Raw genomic sequence first — 18,413 nt, 5'->3', positions numbered from 1 at the left:
AGGACTTCACAAGCCCTTGCAAGACAGATGAGGCACCATGCCTGGGGGTGGGGGTCCAGGTCCCCACCCCCGACCCCCTTAGCCTTGCAGGCCTGGGCTGGAAACTGCCCTCCTGACCCCCTCTAGCGCTGCCCCCTTCTGTTCAGTGTGTGTGGGGGGACACACGTGCTTCCAGGGGGGCAACTTGTCTTTTCCTCCCTTCTCAGTCTGGCTTTGTCTCTGTCTCGCTCTTGGCCTCCGGACCGCAGGTACGGACTTGCTCACTCCCGTGCGTGGTCCCCAAGGCCAAGCACGAACTCGTGGGTGCTCGCATCCAAGGGCGCCTCTGCACACAGCGCTCAGTCTCCTCCCTGCCCCCCCACCGAGGGCTGCACCGGGCAGGGCGGTGGGCACGCCTGGCCCCTCTCAGGCGGGTGGGGACCGCAGGCCGCGGCCCCTCGGGCTGCCTGCTCCTGCCTGGCTGGCGGGGATGAGAGCGGCTGCAGGGCTGGGAGCGAGGCGGCAGCACACAGAACAAACAGAATTTTTTTTTTGCAACTAGAGGGGGAAGCACAGAGCTAAAAATAAAACGAAAAGATCAGTATCTGTCAGTCTGACAGCTGATTGGCTGCTCGGAGATGCATATAATTACCAGCAACTGGCGCTGGGTAGGCAAAGCCGGGAGAAACTGCTGAGACGAGGTTAGGATTTAACCTTTAAATTCTGGAGCCACCGGAAACCGAGGGGAGGACGCCGGGCGTCGGTGCTAATGAGGCTGGGGGTGGGCGGTGGGCGGTGGGCCACCGAGGCTCGGGAGGGCCCCGGGGCTCCCCTGGGAAGGCCCTGGGAGCCCTGTCCCACCCGGGCTGCCTCCGCCATCAGACTGGGAGTGCCTCTGATTGGCGGCCAGGACGGTGGCCCTTCTCCCCGCCCCGCTGGGGGAGTCGTCTTGGGGAAGTTAGGGTCTCACCTTGGGCGGCAGGGAGGGAGGGGGCTGCCAGGGGCCCTGGGCCCCTCCCGGGCTGGCGCACCCCATCCCCACCCACATTCCTCTGCTTTTCCTGCCTAGTGTCAATTTCCGCCACCCATCCCCGCTCCCCTCCTTCCTTCACCCCGAGTCACCCCGTTCCTGGCTCTGTTTCCTGCCCCACCTGGGAAGGGCACCTAGACATAGACAAAGCTGCAGGAGTGGAGGGATGTTGTGCTCTCACTAAGCCTCAGTTCCATCCATCAAGTGGGAGATGACAGCAGGGCCCGCCTGGCCACTGGGCAGGTGCCCTCGGTGATGTGGGCCCAGTCCTGCATCTTGATTCTGTCACCTGGGCCAGGAGTCAGGAGATCCAGGTTCTAGTCCAGTTGGGAATTGTCATTTTCTCTCTTAGCTCTGGTGTCCCCCTTTGTGAATCAGGAGGAAGAATTTCTGCCCTCTGATTTCCCTAGGTGGCTCTGGGGACCAAATGAGATGGGGTGTGTGACTGTGGGCACCTGCCTGGAAAGGTGGGATAGAAACTTGCAGATCTTCGAACCTACCTCTTTCTTCCAGGCCTTCGCCCAGGCTGTGGCCTCTGCCTGGAACGCCTTTCCTTCCCACTCTAGCCCTTCCCGCCCGTGCCTCTGCCTCCAGGAAGCCCTCGCTGGTGTCCTAGTAGGTCCTCTTCTGCCACCTCTGGGCTTCTCACCCCACGCTCAGGCCCTGATTGTCTGCTTTGCACACAAGACCGTGAGCCCCATGAGGGGAGGCAACATACAGCTGTTCACAGTTGCGTTGCTCAGCAAGAGCCTGGCCAGAGCTCCTCAGGAGATGAGACACCTACGTCCTCTGCTCTGTGACCCTGGGAGCCAGGTGAAGGTGGGAGCCACCCTGGCCACACCGCCCAGGCGTGGGGTGAGCAGCAGCTGCAGCTGATGGGGCACCATCTTTCCCCAGCGCCTCAGTGGGGAGCATGCTCCCAGTGGGCCCCAAGTGCTGCAGGACTCCGGGCTGTGCCCTCTGAGCACTGATGCCCAGGGAAGCTGTCCCCTGTGGGGCAGGAGTAAGTGTGGTTCTAGGCTGTGTTGCCTCCTCCTAAGACAATGCCGGGTTTACCTGCCCAGCGTGGCCTTTTCCCTGTGCGATCTGGAACGGTGGGTGGAGCTGCCACTGAGGGTTAGGACCTAGAAAACCCACACCATCCCTCGCTCCTGCTGGGCTGGGGTGCGGTGCGGAGGGCAGGGATGCAGAGGCAGAAGGAGATGGTGGTGGCTCCCACATGGGGTAAGTAGCCTGGCTGCGTGTCTGCCTCCCTCGCACGCTTTGCTGGGGTTGTTTCCTGGAATCCCCACAACAGCCCCTTGAAGGGGTGCAGTTGTTGTCCGTGATTTGCAGATGAGGAAACTGAGGGAGGGTCCCTAGCCAGGGAGGAGAGCCTGGCTCCAACCCGGTCCTCTGTCTCCCAGGACAGGCCCAGCAGCTCCTGCCTCTCTGATAAGGATAGAAGGGAGGGAGAGGGGAGATATTTCTGAAGCAACTGCCATGAGACCTTCGGGGCAGAGAGTCTTGAGAACATTTTTGTGTATGTCGTGCAAAGGAATTCCCCTTTGGTGTCTCTTTGCAAGATTTCAGGAAGATTTAAACTTCATCTCATCCCAGGTATTTCTTTACAGCCTCATGTCAGAGTCTGTTTGTCTCTGCATCCACCGTCTGCCTGTATTAGGCAGTGAGCTTGCTGAGGGCTTCAGTCTCCTCTCTCCCGTTCATTGCTGGGTCCCCAGTGGAGCAGCTGGACAGTAAAGCTTTGCTGGACACATTTCAGATAAAGAGACTGAGGGTCAGAGAGATCACATGGCTTGCCAGGAGGAAACCTCAGATTTGTCTGACTCGAGAGCTTACATTCTGACTGACTCCACACAGCCACTTGAGAGATCCGCCTTCAAGGGAGCCTCAGAGCCCGAGTTTTGGACTCCCTCCCTTCCACCCGCCCTGCCCACTAGCTTCTCAGGCTTATGCTAAAACCAGTGAGGCTTCTAACCTGAATCTGCCTGCCACCTTTTCCTTGCTTATCCAGGAACTGGACAAAAGTTGGCGAGAGTCAGCTTAGTCTTGGGAAAGTTGCATTTTCCTGGAGTCCCCCAATTTTGCCTTTTTTGCACAACCTGATTCAAACTTTCCATCTTTGTTACTTTCAAAAGCAGTTTTTGCAGTGGATGTGACCTAGCACGTGATTACTAGCCTGGGCAATTCATATATGCAGTCGATCCCTGTTGCTTATCTCTGTGATGGGGCCCCTGGTTCAGGGGGTCAGGGGGTTTAAGCAAGCGTCTCATTGAGGCCAGGGGTTATAAATCAGAGACCCTAATGGTTAAGAACTTGGCTGTACCACTGAGTGACCTTGGGAGCCTCATTTGACCTCTCCAGGCCTTGGCTTCCTCATCTGTGAAATGGGGATGGGCTGTCACGAGTTCAGTTGAGTTCATGCATGGAAAGTATCCTGACTGATGCCAGGCCATAAGACCAATTTGACCATTGCCTCGGCTGCCAGGGACGTCCCGAGTGTGCACTTTAGAGTTTATGAGGTTCTGTTTGTCCTAAGTGAATGTCCAACCACGTATGGCTGATGGAGTCTGTAGATGCAAGGCCCCTAGCACGACCTCTCTCCCCAAAAGACGGTGAGCCTGTCTGGGTTCGGAGACCACCCTGCGTGGGGCTGACGTGGGCACGTCTCCGCAGCTGGGTGTGGCTTCCAGTGTTCTCCACTCAGACAGGAGCATAGGGTCCCAGGAGGTCATGCCCCCCTCCTTACCCTGGACCCTTTGGAAGTTGGTTTCCAAAAGTCCTGAATTCCTGTTCCTTTATATCTGTCCCAGTACAAGCTCGTCAGGAGCTTGACCCATGTTGGGCAGAGAAAGAAGTCAAGCTTTCTCTTAACCAAAAAAAAAAAAAAAAATCACATTTTCCACTAAAAATACACAATCATTATCGCTATACTTTAAGAAATATTGCTTTGAAAAAAAATCTGTCTGAACACCAAATAGAGCCTGAGTGCCCGCACGTGCCCGGCCTTGCACTCGGCCCTCCGGACGCCAGACAGCGAGGCCCCGCCTGTGGGCAGGTCTGTGCCCTGCCAGGTGCCAGGCTCTTCCCCTGCCTGGGTCATCCCCACTGGGACCCCACGAGGTTGGGCTGGCCGGGATGCCATCTCCCAGATGAGGAGGAGGCGGCACAGAGAGCGGGGCCCCCCGAGTCCCACAGTGGGAAAATGCGGGAGCTGGGCTGTGGCCTGCGCCCTGGGCCTCTTGGTGGGTGGGGTGAGTCCTTTTCTGAACCCGCAGCGCTCAGCTTGGTGGGGGGACACGCCCCTCCCACAGGCAGACTTTGAGTTCTGGCTACGGGGCCCCGGGCACACTTTGTGAGCACAGACACGAACCAGACATGATCCCTGCCCTGGACTTGCTCAGGTCTCCTAGGAGAGGGGACACATCAACAGAGCAGTGAAAACATGGGGCGTAACAGGGGCACCAAAGGCTGCAGAACAGATTCATCCCATACATGATTGCTAAAATACCCCCACAGACCGGGCTTAAAAATAGTCCCCTGGGCCAGGCATGGTGGCCCACACCTGTAATCCCAGCACTTTGGGAGGCCGAAGCGGGAGGATCGCTTCAGTCCAGGAGTTTGAGGCTGCAGTGAGCTTTGATGGCGCCACTGCACTGCAGCCTGGGCAATAGAGTGAGACGCTGTCCCTTAAAAAAAAAAAAAAAAAAAGCCACTGTACCACCCCTTCCGCTATCGCATGCCCAGAGGTGACATCCAGTCTGGAATGGAGAAGACACATTCCAGTCTTCGTGGGTTCGAAGATGTTGCAGATGGAGGAAGCCTGTTGAGGCAGAGGCTGTGAGTTGAGTTGCCGGTTAATTGCAGCACTGGCTGTGTCGCTGGACTTCTGAGCTCTCACCTTTCACCTTTGAACTCGCTGACCAGTATCTCCAAGGCCTCAAACCTCCTGTAGTTGCAGGGTGGAGGTGGGAGGGCTGGGAGAGGGAAGGGGTCTGCCTAGAAGGCGCCAGGGAAGCAGATCGGGGTGGAAGCCCCCGGAGACACCCCACTCCCTGGAGCGCTGCTGGGCTGGCCGCACCTCGTCTTGCTGCAGGTTTCTACAAGAAATTCGAGTGTGTCTGCGGCTGGTTTCTGCCAGACTTCCCTGAAAACCTGCAAACAAGAGCCCACATGTCGTCCTCAAGGACAGCTTGTGCAGAGCACGTGGGGCGAGAAGCATCTTGTAAAAGAACTGGGATGTGAGCACGCGGGCCCTGCCCGTCCTGGGCCTCCCGGGGCAGCCTGTGGCCGCCCGGCCCTGCCACCGGCCACCCGCAGCAGCAGCAGGGCTGGGTGGGGGTGGGGAAGCACTGACTTCATTTTAAAGGAAAGAAAGAAGTGCCACTACTAAAAAATAGTTGAGACAAATGCCCACCTTCCATAACTCAAATTTCCAAACTAATTCCTGTCTGCATTCCCACGGGAAAAGATCCTCCTGCCGTTATGTGCCCCAAGGCCCACGTTGGCCCCACAAGCAAACTGCTTTTGTTCCGGAACAGCAGCTTTCTCATTTTGGGTTAACAAGGGCAGTGACGATGCCTGCTCAACCCCCACCAGTTCAAGAGTCTGAACAGGCACAGTGGGTTGATACAATCCCGTCCAAAGCAGAGAACTGTGATGCGTGGAGCCTGGGGTGGTCCGGCCCTCAGGAGAAGTGCGGAGACAGACTGTCAGGGCCTTTGAGAGGCTATAAATAGCATGCCATCCCCAGAGAGCCCTTGGGAACCCCAGATTGGGAACCACTGGGCTGAGCCAGTTGGATGGAGGTGCAATGTGACCATGCCTGGGGTCACTCCCACTTCCCCATCAAGGGAGTCCTCACACAGCAGGATGTTCGGGGAGAGTTTGGGGGCTGTGGGGTACCCCATCCTGACTGCCATGTGTGGGGTGACCCTAACTAGATGGCTTCCCCTCTCTCATCACCTGGGTGCCCTCGCCCCCTCCTGGGCCGTGAGTGCTCCGTAGGGGCTGGGTATCTTTACGTTGCCATTATGTCTTGCTCAGGTCTCCTGCCCTGCAGCCCTGTCGTGCCATGGTCATCACACTGGAGTTCTGTGAACAGAGGGGGACGCAATGAGAACTCAGAGGGGAACCCCCCTGAGAAGCCGTCTGCAGTGGAGGGAGGTCCGGGAGGGGAGGGAGGAGGCAGGCACGGCCGCCCGTCAGTGGCAGGCTGAGGGCACCCTGAGACCAGGTGTGCCCAAGCTGCCACCAATTTTAAGGTACCTCGAGTCACTGTGGGACTTGTTCGGAGGCAGGTTGTGATGCAGTGGCCTGGGCAGGGGCTCCCCGGGAGACTGCGCCCGGAGCAGCGAGGGTGTCAGGGGTCCTCTCCCACCTGTGGCCCCTTGGTGTCTGGAAGTGACAGCTCCAGAAAGACCAGAGGGCCCCAGAATGCCTGTGCCAGGGAAGACGAAGCAACATGAGGGCAAAATTATGTTTTTAACAAAAGAAAAGACCTCTGCCTTCTAGCACGTAGAAAGATTTCTGTTCCCGCCCCCACACAGCCCCAGGGACCTGAAAGAATGTGGTTTTCTGAGCACAACCTTCCCTGGCTGAAGGGGGTGGATTTGCCGTGGAAAAGTTGCCTGTAAAATGAAATTTTCTACATCAAATGCTATTTTCCAGTGGCCCGTGTTTTAAGAACACAGTTGCGTTCCCACTGAGAAACACCCAACTCTGAGGCGTGGCTGTTCGCGCCGTGGCAAACTCGAGCCGGTGGAGAGGTCAAGGCGCCGGTGGGCTGTGTGGCTGGTGCTGGAGTCTGGGATTCAAAATCTGAATCCCTAGTGCTGCCCAAACAGGCTGAGGTCCCTGGCCAGACGCTGGCCCAAGACCACTGGTCGTACGATGGGAGGGCCCAGAGGTGGCCCTGGGCAAGCCAGCCCCTCCGCTGGAAGGGGAGCCCAGGAACAGGGTCCCATCGTGGTAGAGCAGCCATCTCATCTTGGTGTCTAATGCCGTAGGTCATACTCCGATTATCAGGCTGTGAGTATTTTTGGTTTTATGGTGGGCACAACTGTTTAAAGTGCTGAGGCCCCAGCTGCTATTACGATTTGGCTGTACGTCCCAAAGAGCACTGCAAGGCTCAGACAACAGAGTTGAACAGTCAAAGTCTCCTAAGAAATGCTGGGCTAGGAGAACAGCTTCCCTTTCCACAAGGATCTGCTTTAATACGCCTAGGAGCCCTAGGAATCTTGAACAGGAGACTGGGGTCCACAGGCTGCCTACCTTAGACTGACCTTGGTTTTCCAGAGCATGGCCTGGGATCCGTATTCCAAGGGACACACTCTGGGAACACGTCCCTCAAAGGCCCTCGTAACTAAGAGGTCTCTCTATTTCTGTATTAGTTACCTACTGCTGCATAACAAATTATCCCAAATGTAGTGGCTTAAAACAATATGCATTTATTAACAGTATCTCACAGTTTCCATGGGTCAGGAATCCAGGCGTGGCTTAGCTAGCTGGTCCCAGCTTGTGGCCTCTCTTGATCGTCTGAAGGCTTGACTGGGGCCAGAGGGTCTGCTTCCTAAATGGCTTGCTCGACTGGTTGGTCAGGAGGCTTCAGCTCCTTGACACGTGGACTTCTCCACGGGGCTTCTTGAGTTTCCTCGCAATATGGCTGCTGGCTTCCCCCAGACTGAGCGACGCAGGAGCAAGACTGCCATTGCAGTGCCTTTTGTGACCTGGCCTTGGACAGCACACAAGGTCATTTCCTCGGTGTCCTGTGGGTTGCAAGGGGGGACGACACAGGTTGTGAATGTCAGAAGGTGGGAGTCCTCTGCAGACCGTCTTGGAGGCTGATGGCCACAGTAACTGTTGCTGCGGTACAAGGACAGATCACGTTCCTCGTTCACAGAGCTTTGTTACCGTTTTGTGGACAGGAGTAACTTCGAGAAGTAACCCGTTAACTCGGGATGTGAAGAGAGGAGGAGAAGACCAGGGATTTGTCAGCCACGCCACACCCCGGTGAACAACAGCAATGGTAATCCCACTCACCCTGCCAGGTGCCTCGCAGGCGTCAGCGTGCTGTCCAACCCTTGCCACCACACAGCACGTTCCACTAATAGTTCCAGCTTCTATGACATGCGTGAAATGAGGGGTTTTTTGTGGTGATGGTTTGGCAACAGCAGCACAAGCAGCTCTGCCTTCTGGAAGTTCAGAGACGAGAGACTGGTAAGCTGAGTGAGCCCATTTGGAGAAGATTTGAGCAGGGAGTAAACTTATTTGTTTATCATGGATAAATACCCATGATATAGAGATAATAAATAGATGAGGTGAAATATTTATTTCACGTACAAGAGTTAAGTACATTAACAAGATGAGGAGTCATGTCTCCAGGCAGGGGCAGGACCTCCTGGCTGGAAAGCCGAGTGGTGATACCCAAAACACCTGTGTCCCACGTCCACCCACGTTGGTCATTAGCTGTGGGACCCAGGCAAGTGACTTCATGGTCCTCAGTTTCCCACCTGAAAAATGGGGTGATAATGGCAAACTCCTTCAGCTGTGATGAGGATTCAGGGAGATAGTTCCTGGCCTGGCATAAGGGCTTTGGGCTGTGTTACCATGGCAAAGCTAATGGCAGACCGTGGAGGCGGTCTGGGATCGCCAGGTTTTAGGATCCCTTATAGAAGCTCTGTTGCCTAGAAGGATCCAGTGACAAGAGAGTGGACCCTGAGCAACAGAACAGACCTTGGCTGCTGCTTGGGCCTCCTGCAGGGGTGACCTCCGAAGAGGCTGGAAGGAACTTGGCCCCTCCTGCCTCCAAGGGCATGTGCAGGCACAGAGCCTGCCTAGCCCTTCCCTATCCTTCCGGGGAGTGATTTTCAACAGAGGGAGCACCTGGGGGTGTTTTCTCTTCCTCCTCGGAAGGCTCAACACACTCGGCAGGACTTAGGGGAACTCTGGCTAAATTTGCTGTCCCAGCAAATAGACCAGACGTAGAGGTAACACTCAGGCCCTGTGAGAGGTAGGGAGAGGAAGGGGGCTGTGGTTGGGGGCTCCTCAGAGGTTCTGGGGTTTCTTTTGTGGGTACCAAGGTCACGGGCGAGCTGGGTATGCTGGCTTCTTCTCAGGACGTGTGCTGCGGGCATCTCAGCTACATGCTCCACGGCCCCTTGTGCCCAGAGTACACACAGGGTGGCTGGCCTGTCCCTGCCACATCTGCCCCCACAGTGGGAGCCTGGCCCAGCCATGGCTGCCTCTGGGCCTCAGTCTCCTCATCTGAAGTGAGGAGGCTGTGGCCTAGATGATCTCTCAGCCCCTCCCAACTTTAACACTCTGACTAATTGCTGCATTTATTGAGCTCCAGCTGTATGAAGGAGTGGTGTCTGCGCTATGGGAGGTGCTGATGCCACCCTGGGAGGAAGAACCGATCTGAGCCTGCTGCTTCCAGCTGGCCTGGGATGGCAGGGCTCAGAGCGGCCGCCCAGGCTGCAGGAGAGCCGAGTGCCAGGCCCAGCTGCCATTTGAAACGTGTCCTGTTGGTGGCACTTTGGCGTGGTTCAGGTGTTCTGGTCTTAGCATATATTTGGTTTGTACATGAAACATGCTAGCTGCCTCTTTCCATTAAAGTTCTATATTTTGCTCGAGAACTCAGTGCTTAGAGCTAAACTTGACCATGTCATTCCCCACATAAACCCTCCCATGGCTCCTCACTGCCTTCAGATGACAGTCCAAGCAGGGAGTGGCCCCAGGGCCTTCTGAGGCCTGGCATGGGCCAAGCTCTCTTCTCTCAAGAGCCTCACATTTGCTGCCTCCCTGTGCTCTAGCGGGGCTCCCTAAGTGGCACTTCCTCCAGGAAGCCCTCCCTGCCTAGTTCAGCCACTTTAGTTCCCGCCTCATCATTGCAACGACCTGAAACAGCCCTGACCGTGGGATCTGCACCCCACCCCAGCCCCTGTGCTAGGGCCACCCTGTTGGGTTTTCATGCCAGTGCGAGGAGGCATGAAATGTCTGCTGAGTGAGTTATGACTACAGACCACTTGACCCCTGTGAACAACCTGTTGGTCCAGGTTGATAACCTGGGGCGGGGCCTGCCAGCAAGTCACTTGATGCTGTAACCCACAGCCTGGGAAGGACCCCGGAAGCTGCCACCCAATTCCATCCTCCCTCTGCCTGAAGCCTCTGCCTGGAAGGAGTGAAGGGGTTAAGAGTTTCTGGCGGCCTTGTGCTGTGTCTGCAACAGTTCCCCCTTCCGGGCTGCAGCAACCCGAGGTTGGCCAGGAATGTTTGCAATGCAGAGCTGGGAGGGAGGACCGGAGGGTGGAGGTGGGGGCCGAGCAGGCCCAGCAGCCAGGCTCCCCAGTTGAGCAATCGCCCTGCTGGTTCCTGTAACTCCGACCCCTCCTGCCTTTTCCTGCCTTCCTCCACCCAGCTGGCTGCCGGGCAGTGGGGGTGGCCTGCACTTAGGGCTGCAGGAGGAGGTGCAGGGACAGAGGACCAGAAGGCCTGGAGGTCAGGAGTGAAAGATAGGGGCTCCCAGAGAGACAGAGAAGGGGTGCAGTGAGCTTAGCCACCCCACCCCAGAGAGTGCAGGGCTTTGTCCAAGGCCACAGCTCTGGGTTTGGCTGTTTTGTTCCCATGGCACCAGGCTGCAACTCACACACACAGCATGGAGGTCACGTTGCCACTCAGCTGGGAAACTCTGAACCGCAGTGGGTGGGACCCTCTCCCAACTGAAGGCAAAGACTGCCTCCCATGCCTTGGTCTGGCCTCTTTACCCAAGCCCCAGCAACTCAGAGAGGATGGCTGCTCCCCCTGAGCTGGGTGCACCCCCTGCTGACTCCCCAGCACTGCCCACTGCCCAGTCTGGTCCAGGGGTGTGAAGTAAATGAATGGAGGCCAAACTTGAGTGGGTTCTCGAAAGCTCCGCTCCCTCTCCTCCCTTCCTTCCTCTGGTTCCTTTCGAGAAAGGACCTTCATGGGTATTAAAGATTAAATTGGGCTCAGGTGCAAAAGTCCTTTCTTTCCCCACAAGCTGGGGAGCTCATCCCCTGATCACAGGGTGAGTTCCAGTTCCTCCTTCTGCGGACAGTGTTCATGGGTGACCTCTGGGGAGGCAGCCTTGCAGTCAGACAGCCCTGGTTCGAATCCCGGCTGCACTAGCTTCTAGCCTCATGGCTTTGCACCTCTCTGCGCCTCAGTTTCCGCGTGTGTACAGCGGGATTCAGAGACAGGCTGGGTGGCATGGGCTCAGCACTGGCCTGGCTCTGCTGGGGCTCTGGGCCACCTGCATTGTCCTGGTCCCACAGATGCACGGTCGGTTTGGGGCGTGTGTGTGTGTGTGTGTGTGTGTGTGTGTGTGTGTGTGCGTGCGCTTGCGCGTTTGCGCGCGCGCTGAGTCCCTGACCCGCCATCCCTGCTATGGGCTTCGCCTCAGCAGCCAGGGGAGGACAGGTGCTGGCAGCCCTTGGAGGTGCCACCTTGGCCACATCTGGCTGGAATCAGGGAGCCCTCATCGCCGGAGGGCTGGGTAGGTGATCCATGTGTCCTCTAGAACAGAGCTAGAAGTCCCCGGGGCAAATGGGCTGGGGAGAGTGTTGGCTTGCCACACCATGCAGACATAAAGAGGGATTTCAACCCAGAAAATCATACCAATAACAACAAGGACCTGCCTACACTCTGTTTTGCCACCATTTATTGAGTGCTTACTGCATGCCAGGCAGTGAACCAAGTGCTTTGCAAGGCTGATCTACTTTAACTCAACAGCATACCTAAGAGGGAGGTATATTCAGCCCTCTTCAGGAAACAGAGAGGCTGATGCACTTACCAAGGGTCACACAGCTCATAAAAAGCAGGGCCAAACTTTGAATTCAGGCTGCCTGCCTCCAGATCCTGTGTTCTTGGCCACCCCTCCTCTGCGCCTGGCTTGGGACCCAGGCTCTGCTAATAGGGACTGAGCGAGCTTGGCTTAGTTACTTTAATCCCAGAACTGGAAGGGGTGTGGGGGGTATCTCCAGCACCCTGTAAGGGGGGCTCAGAGAGGTGAAGCGTCTTACTTCAGGGCACACAGCAGCCGCTGAACCCAGACCGCCCCAGGACGCTCACTCCGCAGCCGCCACTCCCTGTCGATGGCTGCTCGGTGGTGGTGGCTGGGAAGGACCCCCCCCCCCCCGCAGGCGGCTCCCGCGGGCAGATGGACCGACAGGACAGTGGCCCCCCTACCAGGGCCTGCGGGCTGTGTGGCATCGCCACCTCCTCCCGGAGCAGGTTTCCTTTAAGAAACCAGAAGATTGATTTCCTGGCAGGCTCTAGCGGAGGAGCCCGTCCAAATGGTTTGCATGTCTGCATTTTTTACTGCTCCGTTTAATATGTATGCAAATGCCGGCCGGCTGCGCCCGCCGCGGCTGCACAGTCACACGCGGCGCCCCATTAAAGCGGCCGTCCTGGGCGCGCGCCTCATTCGAGGCGACGGGCTCCCGGCCCTGATAGATGGGGTGCGGGGACGGAGACAAATGACGGGCTTTGTAATTTCTTTCTCCCTTTTTCCGGGGGGAGGGGGAGCTGCAGAGGAGATTTAAATATATGCAAAATTGTTGGCGGGCGGGGCTGGGGGTGCCGCCTGGCCCCGGGGGGAGAACCCGCGTTGCCCGCTTCTGGGGACAGAGCCGAGCGCGGCTTTGCGCAGGGTGGGCGGTGCGGCGGGAAGCGCGGGCTGCAGTGCTGGCTGCTTCCCGCCCGGCCACGAGGGCAGCCGCTCGGTTCCCCCGTCGCACCCCACTTTCTTTCCTTGGGCTTCCAGGGCTTAGAACTTAATAATAGCAGATATTAAGTCCCACGCTAGCCCTGTGAGGTGGGCCCCGGGATCACATCCATTGTGCAGATGGGGAAACTGAGGCTCACGGGAGTGAAGTCCCTTGGGGAGGGTCGCAGAGGGAGCGGGTGGGGAGTTGGGGGTCCCTGCAGCCCCCTGCCGCCCCTCTTGCTCTCTGCTATGGGCCGTGTGCTCTGAATCTGCCTAGGCTCAACCCACACAGCTCCGTCCCTCCAGCATCCTGCCTGCCCCCCGGCCCGGTAACACAGGGCCACAGCAGACTGAGCCCTGGATTTCCAAAATATTGTTTAATCCTAAAATTTGCGGAGCTAGTTTTAAAAGAATCGTTTCCAATTTCTCAGGATTTTAGGCCACATGGCGGCTGGAGGGCAGCTGGGGGGTCCTGTGGGGGCAGAAACGTTGCAGAAGAGGTTCCAGCCTCCAGAGAGGGCCACTCTGGAGCACATGGCTCAGACCAACTGCAGAGCCAGAGTTGCACATCTGTGTGTGTGTGTGTGTGTGTGTGTGTGCTTTGTGTCAGTGCTCGTGTGGGGTGTCCTTGTGAGAATGTTGACAAGTGTATCTGTGTGCTGGTGTGTGCACCAGTGCGAGGATGGGATTGTGCGTCAGTGTGTAGCTGTGTGGCAGGATATGGGACTGTGTGTTCTTAGTGTCAGTGCATACGTGTGCTGTCAGTGTGTGTGTATGCATGTGTGTGTCAGTGTGACAGCAGCTGAAAATGCTTATCCTTGGCTGGCAAGCAGCCAGAGTGTGAATTTCCCCAGTCCCTGCCTCCCTGTGGTTTAGGCTGGGCCTCCCTTCTCAGGGCCCCAGGCTTTGCACCCCCAACCTCCCCAACCCCAGAATCTGCATCCCTTCCAGAGGAGATCGCTGTCCTTTCAACTGCAGAATGGGGGACAGGACACCTCACCAGGCAGCTGTCTAGGAGGCAAGACTCCCAAAGGGCTGAGGCACCTGAATGCTTTGCGTAGGTGAGAAGGCGTGGATTACCGGGCAGAGCCTGCAGCGGATGGGGAAGCCTGGGAATTCCCACAGGGAGCAGGGGCGCAGCAGGTAGCCCTCTAACACGCTCTCCGCGTGTGCGTGTGCGGGTGTGACCATCCAGATTTGTGTATGTTGAATCCCTTAAAATACTGGCTGCCTGGATGGGGATGTAGCTGCTCTCATTGAAATGTCTTCAGGATGGAGGGGAAGGCTCTGGAAGGCAGAGTCTGGGCTGTGGCGGCTGCCATTTGGGATGCGGCCCTCCCTGCCGCCCCCGGGGCTGACGGGGAGCTCTGCGCATGTCCACACAGGGGACCAAACTTGGGCAGTCCATGGGCCCTGAGGACACCTGAGGGGTCCTTGAGCCCTGGTGAGGGGTAGGGTGTGTGTGAGTGTGTGTGTGTATATGTGCCTGCCCAGAGGGTTGGGAGGGGCACACAAAGAACCCAGTGCTCTGCACCAGGCATTTCGAGTTACCCCTCAGGCCTAGGAGGAAGTGTGGGGACCCCCTTCTCGCCTCCCCTCCTCCCCATCAGGTCTCCCCCGGCCCTTCCAGCTGCTCAGGCCCAAAGCCTCAGCATCAGTCTTCCTGGCCACCTCTCTCTCTCACCTCTGCAAGTGCCATCCGCTCTGCAGACCCCGCTGGCTCTACCCTGGAAGCCCGTCTGGAGTCTGACTGCTTCTCTCTGCCTGTCCAGCCTCCCTGGGCCCAGGAGCCAGGACGGCCCCTCAAGGCGGGCCCTCCCGGAGCCCGGGTCCCCACAGTGGTCCTTGGGTCCCGTCTGACCTCACATCCATCCTTTTTCTCTCCTACTTCTCTTCCTCTCTTTCAAGATTCACCAGGTGCCAGAGCCCAGAAGCCAGCCCTCCTGGAGTGTCCCTGTCATCCCCCCAACTCACCTCCCCCCTTCCCTGTTCCAGGCTCCCTGGCCCTTACCCCTCTCGCAGCCCATCTGGCTGAGAACCCAGAGCAGCAGGTGCTTGGTGTGGCCCCCGGCTCGGGTGAGGATTGCCGGTCCTCACTGTGCAGCAGCTCCTTCACCCGGGGCTCACACTCGCTGTCCACAAAGACCAGCTGAACAGTGACCCTGAGTCCTCCCTAGACTCACCTACATTTTAGGACAGTCCATCCTTCTTGTAGGTCTTGTCTTAGTGTCACCTTGCCTGAGCCGGCCCCAACCCCAATGACAATAATAATGCTAATGAGTGATTGTTACCTGTAGCCACTTGGATGCCATGTAAGAAAGTTCTTCACTGAGAACCAGTTTGAATGGACAGATACACCACCCTCTCTGAATGCCCCTCCCCACCGAGCCTTCTGGGGCATCCCAGACACAGGCCTCAAACCCCGAGAACCCACCGGGCAGTGGGGCTGGGGGGCAGGCACAGAGCCCCGGGTCTCTCCCAGCAGTGAGTACTGGGTTTGTGGAGACTGCTCGGTCGGCACCCTTCTCCTGCTCCGGGAGGGCAGGACCTGGGGCTTCACTAGGGCCTCGCTGCAGCCAGGCTGGGCAGAGTATGTGCTCGATAAACGGCTGTGAAAATAGAGAAGTCTCAGTGCTGGCACCGGCGTGGCCACAGGGTCTCACCGGCCCCCTTGCCCATGGCCCTCTCGAGGTCCACGCTTCATTCCCCAGCTGTCCGGGGTGCTGCGTGTGGACCGGCTGAGCCAGGGCCCGGCCCTGGGCAAGGGCGACGGTGGCTCTCACCGACTACGCCTCTGCAGCTCCTTCTGTCCCCCATCAGTCACGGCAGGCGCCTGTTCCAAGCAAGGGGTGACGGGAGCTGCCTGCAGCTTCTCCGTGTTCTGAGGAAGGGGCGGCCGCAGGCACAGCAGGAGCTGGGAGCAGCTGTTCTCAGTGCAGTGACCATATTTTTCTGAGCTGAGAAATTAGGACACGGGGTGTAGCTGAGGGCTTTCTCAGATTTGTTCATTTAATGAAGGGAAAAGATCCTACAAAGGTATGAAAGTTAAAGCTTATTTAGTTATGTGGGGAAAGGCTTGTCTTTGTTGAAAGAATATGCATTTTCAAAATCAGGATTTTTCTGGAAAGCAATAATTCAATTTGAGTAATATTTTGGGACCAACTTTGTCCTTAGTGGAAAGCAAAGCAGGCATGATTTTGGCCTCACAGAGTGCATGTGGGGAGACAGACATTCTTCAGATAATTTCACAGTGCAGGACCTCAATGAACACCCATAAGTGCTGGGGGCATTACAGGGCTTTGAGGGCAAAAGGTTCCCTCCCAGATGGGAGTTGAGAAGGAGGGCAGGATGTCCAGAAAATTCCATGAAGAAGTCATGTTTGAGGTGAGAGAGAAGCCTTTCGGAGTTAACTGTTGAAGGGAGGGGTAATGGGTGGGGTGGGGAGGCACTGTCCAGGCAGGGGGAACAGCATGTGCAAAGGGCCTGTGGCAGGAGGGAGTGCTGGGTGTTCAGGGACAGGAGGCAGCCCCAGAGCCTGGAGTGTGATGAGCGAGAGGAAGAGGAGGTTGGAGATGTCCGCAGGGGTCAGTCCGAGCAGCGCCCAGCAGCCCGTGAGATTGTGGTGCACTGTCTCCTGCCGGTAGTGGTGAGACACGGGTGGTTTGACACAGGTGTGACCTGGTCATCCTGGTGATGTTGAGGATGATGATAGTGTCGATAATTGTCGGAAGCACATAGCGAGTGCCTACTGTGTGCCGAGCACCATGTCAGCCATTTCACAGATAAAAGTAAGGGCTGGGTGGTGAGGTTGGGAGGGGAAACTTAGCAAGGTCACACAGCTGGCGAGTGGCAGAAATGGGCTCCAGGGTCCCTGGTCCTGCAAGTCCGGTACACAAGGCCACCCCTTGCCTGGCTGTGGAAGCCGAGGGCTGTGCGGATGACCCCACCGCCTGCCTCCCTGTGGTGCTGCCTCTGCTCTGCTCTGTGTTCCAGGCCTGGGTGGGGACTCAGTGTCACAGGGTCAGCCGGAGCTGGAAAGGCCCGGCTCGGTTCCTGGCCAGGCCCTGCAGGGGAAGTAGGGTTGCAACATCAGAGGCTGAGGCTCTGGAGAGGTTGGGACCCCAGCTCGGGGGGGTCCTCCACCCCCGCCTGTTCACTGGGGCACAGGTCACCCTGCAGCCATGGGAGCACTGCCCCACTCACTTGCATGGGAGTCAAGGACGCTGAGATGCGGCTGCAGCATCCCCACGAGTGGGTAGCACCCTGACCCAGTTTCCTCCTGTTGAAACAGGTCCCGGTGGTTACCCTGCTGTAGACTCACCAGTGGCGTTAAAAATCTTTATCCCTCACTCATCATTAGGGAAATGCGCGTGATGAGGCAGCCCCTCCCGCCCGTTGGGGTGGCCACTGTCAGGACACAGAAAATGGCCAGTGCTGGGGAGGATGTGGAGACATCCTGCACGGTCGGTGGGAACGTCCATGGTGCAGCGGCGTGCAAAACAGCATGGCAGTTCCTCAAAAAAATTAAAAATAGAATTACCATATGATCTAACATTTCTCCTTCTGGGTATAGACCCAAAAGAATTGAAAGCAACATCTCAAAAAGCTATGTGTGCACCCGTCTTCCCAGCAGCATCACTCACGACAGCCAAAGGTGGTGGCAGCCAGTGTCCATCGAGGGATGAATCGATAAACAAGACGTGGGACGTAGGCGTGATGGAATATTATTCAGCTGTAAAAAGGAAGGAAGTTCTGACACCACTGTAACATGGAAGAACCTCAAGGATATTATGCTGACTGAAACAGCCAATCACAGAAGGACAAATACCGTGTGATTCCACTTATATGAGGCAGCTAAAGTAGTCAAATCCACTGAGACAGAAAGTCGAACGGTGGCTGTCAGAGGGACTGGGGACTTCGTGTTTAATGGGTGCAGAGCGTCAGTTTTGCAAGATGGAGAGAGTTCTGTGGGTGGGTGCTGGTGATGGTCGCGCAGTATCTGAACGCACTTAATGCCACTGAACTGTATCCTTAATAATGGTTAAGACGGTAAATTTCATGTTATGTATATTTTTCCACAATTAAAAAAAATCCTTATTCCCAGTTATCTGAAGTTATTGACAGTGTGCTTTCTTTTAAACTGTTTGTAAGAAATAAAAATACCACATGGCAACTGGCATTGGAGCAGTTAAGAATCACAAATCCTGGTATTCCTGGGCAAATGACCTCACCTCTCTGAGCCTCAGTTTCCTCATGGGGAAATGGAGATAATGATGGCTTCTCCTTCCCAGAGCCACTTGGAAGGTTCCACGATGCCCTCGAGGTGCTCTGCTCAGCAGCCAGCAGCCCCTGGTACTGACAGAGATTCTTGGGGCCTTTGGGATTTGGGAACATGAGCAGTATAGGCCTCATCAGAGGACAAAAATGGGGAAAAACATAGGGAAATTGAGGCCTGAGAAGCATCAAGGGACTTGTCAAGGCCTCTCAGCATCCCATGAACTGGAATGCGGTTTTCTAAGACTCCTCTCGGGAGCTGGGCCAGGCCTCACCTGCGCCCGGACACGCATCTGTATTGGTCAGCAAAGCCACGTTGTGCTGCAGTAACAAATGAGCCCGGCATCTAGGTGCCTGAACACAAAAGCTTGTTCTGCATCCAGAGGAGTCTGCTGTGAGTCC

General features: G+C 56.8%; 1 long non-coding RNA gene and 1 pseudogene across 1 annotated transcript; both read left to right on the top strand.

Moving 5' to 3' along the window:
• The first annotated feature begins 1,454 nt into the window (after positions 1–1,454).
• On the top strand, positions 1,455–4,026 carry LOC123645644 (annotated as a pseudogene).
• A 673-nt stretch (positions 4,027–4,699) lies between these two features.
• Positions 4,700–17,844, top strand: LOC123646369. Its single transcript, XR_006737883.1, has 2 exons — positions 4,700–9,020; positions 17,371–17,844. It is a non-coding gene; the product is annotated as an uncharacterized LOC123646369 (long non-coding RNA).
• Positions 17,845–18,413: the final 569 nt, after the last annotated feature.

The sequence above is a fragment of the Lemur catta genome, chromosome 10 (genome assembly GCF_020740605.2).
Source record: "Lemur catta isolate mLemCat1 chromosome 10, mLemCat1.pri, whole genome shotgun sequence".
In the NCBI taxonomy this organism is placed as follows: domain Eukaryota; kingdom Metazoa; phylum Chordata; class Mammalia; order Primates; family Lemuridae; genus Lemur; species Lemur catta.
The sequence above is the reverse complement of the archived record's forward strand: the minus strand, read 5'-3'. Positions and strand labels throughout refer to the sequence as shown.